Raw genomic sequence first — 8,672 nt, 5'->3', positions numbered from 1 at the left:
ATTCAATTCTATGATTTTAATCTTATTATGAATTTTGAATCAATTACATATTTTACTATTGATTTCACATGAACCCATAAATTATTCTTGATTATCAATCCTAAAATACATTAATTTATAAAGAAGCTTGAATCTATGAAAGATGTTTCATGAAAAGTTGTGCCTGGTTTATGTAAAAGAATCATTTATGATCTAGTTTTCTTCAAGATTAGCATCAATGGAATTGTTAAAGGATTTTCTCACATGTGAAAAATATATCTTTATTGGATATAGAACACAACCCAAAGCCTATAAGTTATATAATCAAGTGAGTGAGAAAATGGTAAACAAAAATGTTGTGTTCAATGAAGATGCAAGTTGGAACTTTAATTCAGGAAATGAAAGTTCAAATATTTAATTTTTACCTTCTGACAATATTGTTCATCAAGAGTATGGAGCATATCTTGTTTTGACAAGTCTATCGAGTGTCTCATCAATTGCACCAGCAACATCTTCAACATTGAAAGAACCATCAGCTAAGACAACTGCATTAAGAAGATCAACAAGGGTTAAAAAACAAAATCACACATATGTTGAAAATACATCTAGTAATTTTTCTTTACTTCTTTCAGATCGTATTTATTTAGAAGATGCTGAAGAGAAAGGATAAATGGTGCAAAGCTATGGAAGAGGAGTTGTTGTCTATTCAAAAGAATCAGGCATGGGGCTTGGTAAATTTGCTGGAAGGAAAGAAAGCTATTGGGCTCAAATGGTTGTTTAAAAGTATATGTTGATGGCAGCATCCAAAACATAGGGCAAGGCTCATTGCAAATGGTTATTCCCAACAAGAAGGTACTAAGTTTGAAGAAACATTTTCTCCTATTGCCCTATTTAAAACTGTGAGAACTTTTTTAGCCTTGGCTGCTAATTTTAATTGGCTACTGTGCCAATTTGATGATAAATTTGCCTTTTAAAATGGTGATTTGAGAGAGGAGGTCTATGTCTCACAGCCTGAAGGTTTGTAGTTAATGGTAAAGAAGATAAGGTCTACAAGTTTTAAAAAGACACTCTATTTCTTAAAGCAAGCGTCACAGACATGGTACTTTAAGATTGATTCATATTTTTATGAGAATGGTTTTGAAAGAAGTAACAATGAGTCTACTCTTTATGTAAAACAAGAAGGTAAAAATGATTTTTTGGTGGTATGTATTTACGTTGACGATATGATATATATGGGTTCGAGTGAGTCTATCGTCACTGAATTTAAGAACTTCATGATGAAAAATTTGAGATGTCTGATTTAGGTCTGTAGCATTATTTTATTGGTCTTGAGGTGAAATAGGAAATTGAAGGCATATTTCCTTAACAAAATATATGCAACAATTTTTTTGAAAAAGTTTACTATGGTAAATTGTAAAGTTGTTGCTATGCCGATGAATATTAATGAGAAGTTTGTCGTGATGATGGTTTTAAAATGGAAAATGTGACATATTTTAAAAGTCTAGTTGGTGGTTTGAATTATTTGTCCCATACAAGACCATACATTGTTTTCTCTGTTATAGTCATATAGAGATTTATGCACAATCCAAGCAAGCTTCACCTTGGAGCTAAAAATAGAATACTGAGATATACAGCTGGGACAACAGAGCATGAAATTTGGTATTCTAAGATAACAAATTTCACATTAACTGGCTTAACTGATAGTGATTATGCATGCATCATTTATGATAGAAAGAGAACACACGGTTTTTCGTTTAATCTTGGATCTAGAGCAGTTTCATGGAGTTCATTGAAGCAGGAAGTGGTGGCGTTATCAACTTCATAGGCTGAATATATTGCAGAAACCTCTATAGCTTGTTAAGCAATTTGGTTAAGGAGACTTGTTGCAGATTTTAATCAAAAACCAACTGGTGCAACTGAACTTTTTTACTATCACTATATTTGTGGTCTTGTCTCTACTGGTGAAGTTATTTTGAAGTCTTGTGTTACAAACGAGCAAATAGCATACATCTTTACGAAGTTACTTTTCTAAGCAAAGCACGAGTTCTTCAAAGGTCAACTTGGAGTTTGCATGTTTGAGTTCGGGGGAGGGTGTTGAGAAGTGATTCAATGATACTTGACCAACTGTTAGTTTCTTTTGTGCCAGACTAATACCTAATTTGTAATTAGTGGGTACCTAAATTTTAGTATTTCAGTTCCATTGTAAGCCTATTTAATAGGTAGGACTCTTAGTTTCAAGTTGCATCAGAAATAAAGAAGACCACGAAAGCTTTTTCTTCTCTTTTGCTCTATTTTTCAGCTCACTTTCTCCTTTACTTCCTTTTCTTTACAACAGTTGTCACTCACTTGGAGGGTATGGAACATAAACATCAAAATATACTTTTTTGATATATTACTAACAAAATTATAGTACTAAATAAATTTTTCAACGAACAAAACCAATCCTTAGTGTCTTTCTTTTAACTTTCAACACATATATTTATTTAAGGTTGTAAATTATAATGAAAACGTATCATATATTTTCTACACAAACATTTCAAAATTCAGATTAAAGATCATTTTAAACTGCAGGGGCTTGCTGGTGAACTCAATGAGTGCACTACACCTTGTCTTACAATTATATAAAATAGAGAAGAACTTGGGTTGTACATGTGCATCTCATATCTATAGTATTGTATTAATTGAGTGAAACAATTAGATTTTCTTGTTTTGTAATTGGTTGTGTTCTCATGCATCATCTCATTTAACTAAACAAATGATAAAGGGTAAGTATCCTCTGTCTTTGTTCCCCAATTATAAAAATTTAGAGATGGAAAAGTAAATGATTTGGACAAAATCAGAGAGATTAAATCTGCAAGACTCTATCTTTTAGTTATTCCAACAAATAAATAGAAATATGCTTCTCTTTTTTCACTTATGTATACACTGGAACAACTCTTCAAACCTAACTGATCTTTGGTTTGTTGAAGTTGTACACAACAACATGTTCAATCTCTCTATCAAAATCTTTCTGTTGTGCAAGTTTTCCTTGACGATACGACAAAGAAAGCAAAAGATATTGAAACTCTTAAGGTTATAGAAAACAGGATCAGAGATGTAATATACAAAGTAGGAGATAAAGTTGATTCAAGCCTAAGAAGCATTGTTTTAGCTGATATAGAGAAGAATGTCATGGACTTAGACTTCAACTAAACTCTTTGTAAGGCACTCAACAACTTACGATATTTTCACGATAAGCTCAAGCTCACGTAAATATTTACATATTTACGATCATGTAATATTTCTTGCTTTTTATTGATTGAGTTACAAATGAATGCCCTCCTACTTATATTTCACACTTAAGGGCTAAAGTGCAAAAACAAAGTGCTATACAAGTCCCTACATATTTACAAATAGGCCACTTTTCTAGAATTCTCTAACAAGTCTAGGCCTTCCAAGTAATCTTCTATAATATTCTACAGTCTTCTTCAAACATCTCCAAGACTGTAGACACTTCCCACTAAGGCTAGCTCACTTATTCTTTAATTTCATGCCCAAGTGGTATGATAAAGTTGTGGGTCATGACAAGGGGCTTGTAAATACTTCAAGTAAAAATTTCTAAAAGTGGAAAAAGATGTTGATTCTCTCGGGAAAGAAGTGCCACAGATTGAGTTTAACAAGCATAGAAGAAAATCTGCAGAACAAGTCCTCACCAGGGAAAAAATACAAATTAGTAAAAAAATACTATTGTTGGGATGGAGGATGACTTCAATGCCATACTTGAACACCTCACTGCCCAAATAGATGATTTAGCTGTCGTAGCAATTTTTAGTATGTGCAATATAGGAAGGACAACTCTTGCCAAAAAAGTTTATGATGATTATATTTGTTCTCAATTTGATAAACATGCATGGGTCACTCTCTTCGAAGAATAAAATGAGAGACAAATGCTTCTTGAAGTTGTCTGTAGAATTATAGGAAGCAATCAAGAAATGAGCGATGATCAACTAATGAAGATTGTGTAAAGACGTCTGAAGGGTGGGATATTTATAATTGTCAAAGATGATATATAGAGTACTAAGGCATGGGACCAAATGCAAAGAATATTTCCAAATGATGACAATAAAAGTCGAATTCTATTAACCACTCAGCTCTTGTATGTTGCTGATTATGTCAGTTGTCCTGATTTTCCACCTCATAGAAATACTTTTATAAGTCTTGATGACAATTTGAATTTCACCAAAAAAATCATTCAAAAAAAGATTTGTTTCCTCCTCTACTATAGTAGAACTAGGGAAGCATATTGTACTACAATGTCGAGGATTACCTCTCTCGATTGTTGTCGTTGCTAGACTTCTTGGTCAAATGGACCCAACACATGATAATTGGAAGAATGTTGAGGAATATCTGAACTGATTCTTTGGTACTGTATCCGAACAGTTTCAATCAATTCTTTCTTAGGAGGTTTTCTTGAAGATAAAGAGATTAATGTTTCCAAGATGATTAGAAACAATAAAAGGCTAGAAGTGGCGGCATAGGAGTATCTAGAAGAGTTAACGGATAGAAGTCTAATTTTGGCTTGTACACGAAGGACTAATGGAAAGATAAGAACTTGAAAATTAATGATCTTCTTCGCCAACTATGCCTAAGTAAATCCATATATGATCAACGGTGAGTGATCCTTCTTTCTACACTTGAAGAGAAACATGATTATCGTAAGCGACATAGCAATGGTATAATCCACACCTTTATTTCAATGCAAGTAGATATGCCAAAACAGATGTTCTACAGTTGAAGTTGCCTAAGGTATTGTACGTATTTTAAATTGAATATGATTTCTCTTGTGTAATACCTCAGCTTGTACATTTGAGATATGTTTCTGCAAGAATAGAGAAATCTACATACCATAATTCTTCGAAGATAAATGGATAGGGTTGATGCTCCCAGTAGATATACATCAGAAAAATGTCAGAGATAAGACATTTGGATATTGGATCGCTACTATATATATCTAATCCTCTTGAGGCAGAAAATCATGATATTGAAGAAAAACCTTTGCTTCTCAATAGTTTGTAATATCTTGATATATGTTGATAAAGAAGAGATTATATGTTATGCAATTCAAAGGATAAAATCAACATGACAATGGACTAAGAACATAACATATATAATTAAAATTACTAACTTCAACTAAATCATAACTGATGAACACAATGATGTGAGGCTAAAATTATATATATTTAATTATTATTTGCCTCATATTTTATCTTTTAATTATCCTTTTTGAGCATAAATTTTATGAATTGTACTAAATAGTATATTTTATTTGTAGAATTAAATTGGTGGAAAAATGAAGAAGTTTGGAGCTAAAACGAATTAAAGATGAAAGGTTGAAGAAGGAAATCAAGCAGACAGTTTAATGGATTAAAGTTAATAAAATAATATATTTCTATATATTCAAAGAGCCACCAATTTTCAATCAAATTGCTACGACGTGGCAGCTACTAAGAGACCAAACAATTTGTTAGGCGGTGGCTTCCAGAAACACGGAAAACCCAATTTAATTGGGTTTTGTTTTCCTTATCTATGTTGAACTTATTAATTTTATTTAGGGCTTATATATCTATAAATAGGGCATGAAAAATTATTCTTTAGGGGAGCCAAGAACAAGAAATAATACACAATTTAAATGTTCTTCTAGCTTAGGAACTTTGGAAGAGCCACTGTGGATGCCGGAGAATTATGGTTTATTCTTTCTTCTCTTTTATTATTTATTTGTATTCGTGATTCATAAAAGATAATTTAGCTATTGTTCTTAAATTTTTATGATTAACACAAGTATATTTATTTTTAAAAAAATTTATTGTGTTTTTGAGATAATGAGTAGCTAAATTTCATAACTAGGGTCAGGGGCGGACCCACATGCACCAGGTAACTTTTTAAAAAAACCATATATATGTATAGACAGTTGATAAAATGAACATATATTTAATTGTGCACCATAACAACCAAAAGTTGTTCTGGGTGCACTGGTCGAATGCGCCAACTCCTTGCGCGACTGCGTGAGATTGATTCCCAGCGAAGGCAATAATTTTTTAACTTTAAATTCAGCCTTTTCTATAATTTTTTTTTATTAAAACTCATTTTTGCCACCTCATCTAGCCCCACCCCCTTTCTTAACCACCCTTTTTTTGTCATCTGGTCCCATTCCTTTCTTAATTGAATTTAAAAACAAATAAAAGCCCTAGTACAATTCTAAACAAAATATAAGACTAATTTTCCCTAGCACAATTCTAAACAAAATATAAGACTGCTAGAAAATCTACAACTTACAAGTATTCTTATTTCTTCACTGCATAATTGAAGTCCTACTCCTATTATCTCTGCGTAAATTGGTAAGTTCTTCTTTATAAACGTATTTTTTTTTGCAATACTTTATTGTTGATTCTTGTGAATTGAGATGGATAGATTTTTGACGAAAAATAATTCTTCTCAACCAAGTGCTAGTTTTAGAGACAATTCTTCGCGTTTGATAGATGAGTTTGATTTGCAGTCACTTAAACCGGATCCTGGAGAAAGAATATACATTGATAAATACAGCCCTAGAATACGAGATGAAGTGAGAAGACACTATATTCAACAAGGGTATTGTCAACCAGATATTAATGATAATGAATATCCTCAAACTAGATTCGGAACGAAGATGCGTCTATTTTATAAGACATGGTTGAGGGGTTCATATTCTAGTTGGTTGGAGTATAGTATGAAGAAAGATGTTGTATTTTGCTTATGTTGCTATTTATTTAAAAACGACTATGTAAAGGGAAATGCATGTGATTTTTTCATGAAAACTGATTTTAAGACTTGGAATCATAGTTTGGAACGATATAATTTACATGTTGGTGAAGTAAATAGCATCCACAAAAGGTGTTTCAACAAGATGCTAAATTTTGCGAATCAATTTCAATCCATTCAAGTTGCTTTTAACAAGCAATCTGAGAAAACAAGAACTGAGCATCGAATTTGTTTAGAGGCTTCTACTAATGTGGCAAGGTTCCTCTTGGAATTTGAATCGTCTTTTCGAGGTCATGATGAAAGTGAGTCTTCAAAAAATGAAGGCCTTTTTTTAGGTCCTTTGGAATGGCTTGGAAAAATGCTTTCGGATATGAATAATGTTATTTTAAAACATGGCCAAAAAAATGCTATGATGACTTCTCCAAAAATTCAAAAGGATATTGTGAGTTCTTGTGCACAAGAAATCGTGAAAGCTATAATTGGTGACTTAGGTGGAGATTTTTTTTGGAATATTAGTTGATGAATCTAAAGACATATCACACCACGAACAAATGTCCCTTGCTTTGAGGTATGTTAATAAAAAGGCAAAGTGAATGAGCGAGTTATTGCGATTGTTCGTGTTGGTGATACATCTACACAATCGTTGAAGGAAATAATATGTTCTTTGCTTTTGAGACACTCTTTGAGTACATTTAAAATATGTGGACAAGGCTATGATGGGGCTAGTAATATGCAGGGAAAAATGAATGGTCTTAAAGCTTTAATTTTGAAGGAAACACCATCCGCACATTGTATTCATTGTTTTGCTCACCCATTACAATTGACAGTTGTAGTTGCTGCCAAAAAAAATTACTTGTGGAAAACTTCTTTTCTATTATTGCTAACGTGTTGAATGTGGTTGGATCATCGTTAAAGCATAGAGATCAACAGCGGGACCATCAAGCATAGAGGTTGGAACAACTACTAGAAAGCGGTGAGGTTCAAAGTGGTAAAGGTTTGAATCAAGAACGAGGGCTTCAAAGACCAAGTGACACTCGTTGGAGATCTCATTTTAAAACATTGGATAACTTTGTTATTTTATTTTCATGTATAGTTCATGTGCTTGATGCAATTAAATGTGGAGGTTCCACCCCTAATGATAGATTGCAAGTATGAGCTTTCTTGAATATGATCAATGAATTTGAATTTTTTTTCTTGCTTCATTTGATGTTGAAAAAATTGGTGATGTCAAATGAGCTGAGTGCAGCATTGCAGAGAAAGGAGAAAGATATTGTTACTGCCATGATATTTCTTGACATTAATAAAAAGAGACTGCAATTGTTGAGAGATGACAGGTGGGAATCTTGGATGAATGAAGTTTCTTTATTTTGTGATAAACATGAAATTTCGGTACCTAAGATGGATGAATTTTATATTCCTGGAAAGTCAAAGCGTAAGTCTTGTAGTGTTACTTATTCACATCACTTACGTGTTGAGCTCTTTATGCTATTATTGACTTGCAACTACAATAGCTTAATAATTGATTTGATGTTGTGAGTGGTAACTTGCTTCTTGGTATGGCAAGCTTGAATCCGGTCAATGTTTTTGCTAATTTTGATAAGGAAAAAATGATGATATTGGCCAAACATTATCCAGATGAATTTGGCGAACTAGAACTTCGAAATCTAAGTCACCAACTTGATACTTTCATAATACATATGCGACATGGTGATCCTAGATTATCTTATTTGAAAAGGAATTGGTGATTTGGAAGAAGCACTGGTTAATGCAAATCTCATAGAGACTTATTCTCTTGTGTACTTACTTGTGAAGTTGACCTTGATTTTACCTGTCGCTACAACAACGGTAGAGAGAGCATTCTCATCCATGAAGAATATCAAGACGAACTGCGTAGTAGTATTAGCGATGAATTTTTAAAT

The 8,672-nt window shown here is 32.7% G+C and overlaps 1 pseudogene; it reads left to right on the top strand.

Annotated features, from left to right (window-relative positions):
• The first annotated feature begins 649 nt into the window (after positions 1–649).
• LOC125827312 (putative late blight resistance protein homolog R1B-12) lies at positions 650–5,034 on the top strand (annotated as a pseudogene).
• Positions 5,035–8,672: the final 3,638 nt, after the last annotated feature.

The sequence above is a fragment of the Solanum verrucosum genome, unplaced genomic scaffold, assembly GCF_900185275.1.
Source record: "Solanum verrucosum unplaced genomic scaffold, falcon-dt-bn FXZP01000106.1, whole genome shotgun sequence".
Classification (NCBI taxonomy): Eukaryota; Viridiplantae; Streptophyta; class Magnoliopsida; order Solanales; family Solanaceae; genus Solanum; species Solanum verrucosum.
Note: the sequence above shows the minus strand (reverse complement) of the source record. Positions and strands in the feature narration are given on the sequence as shown.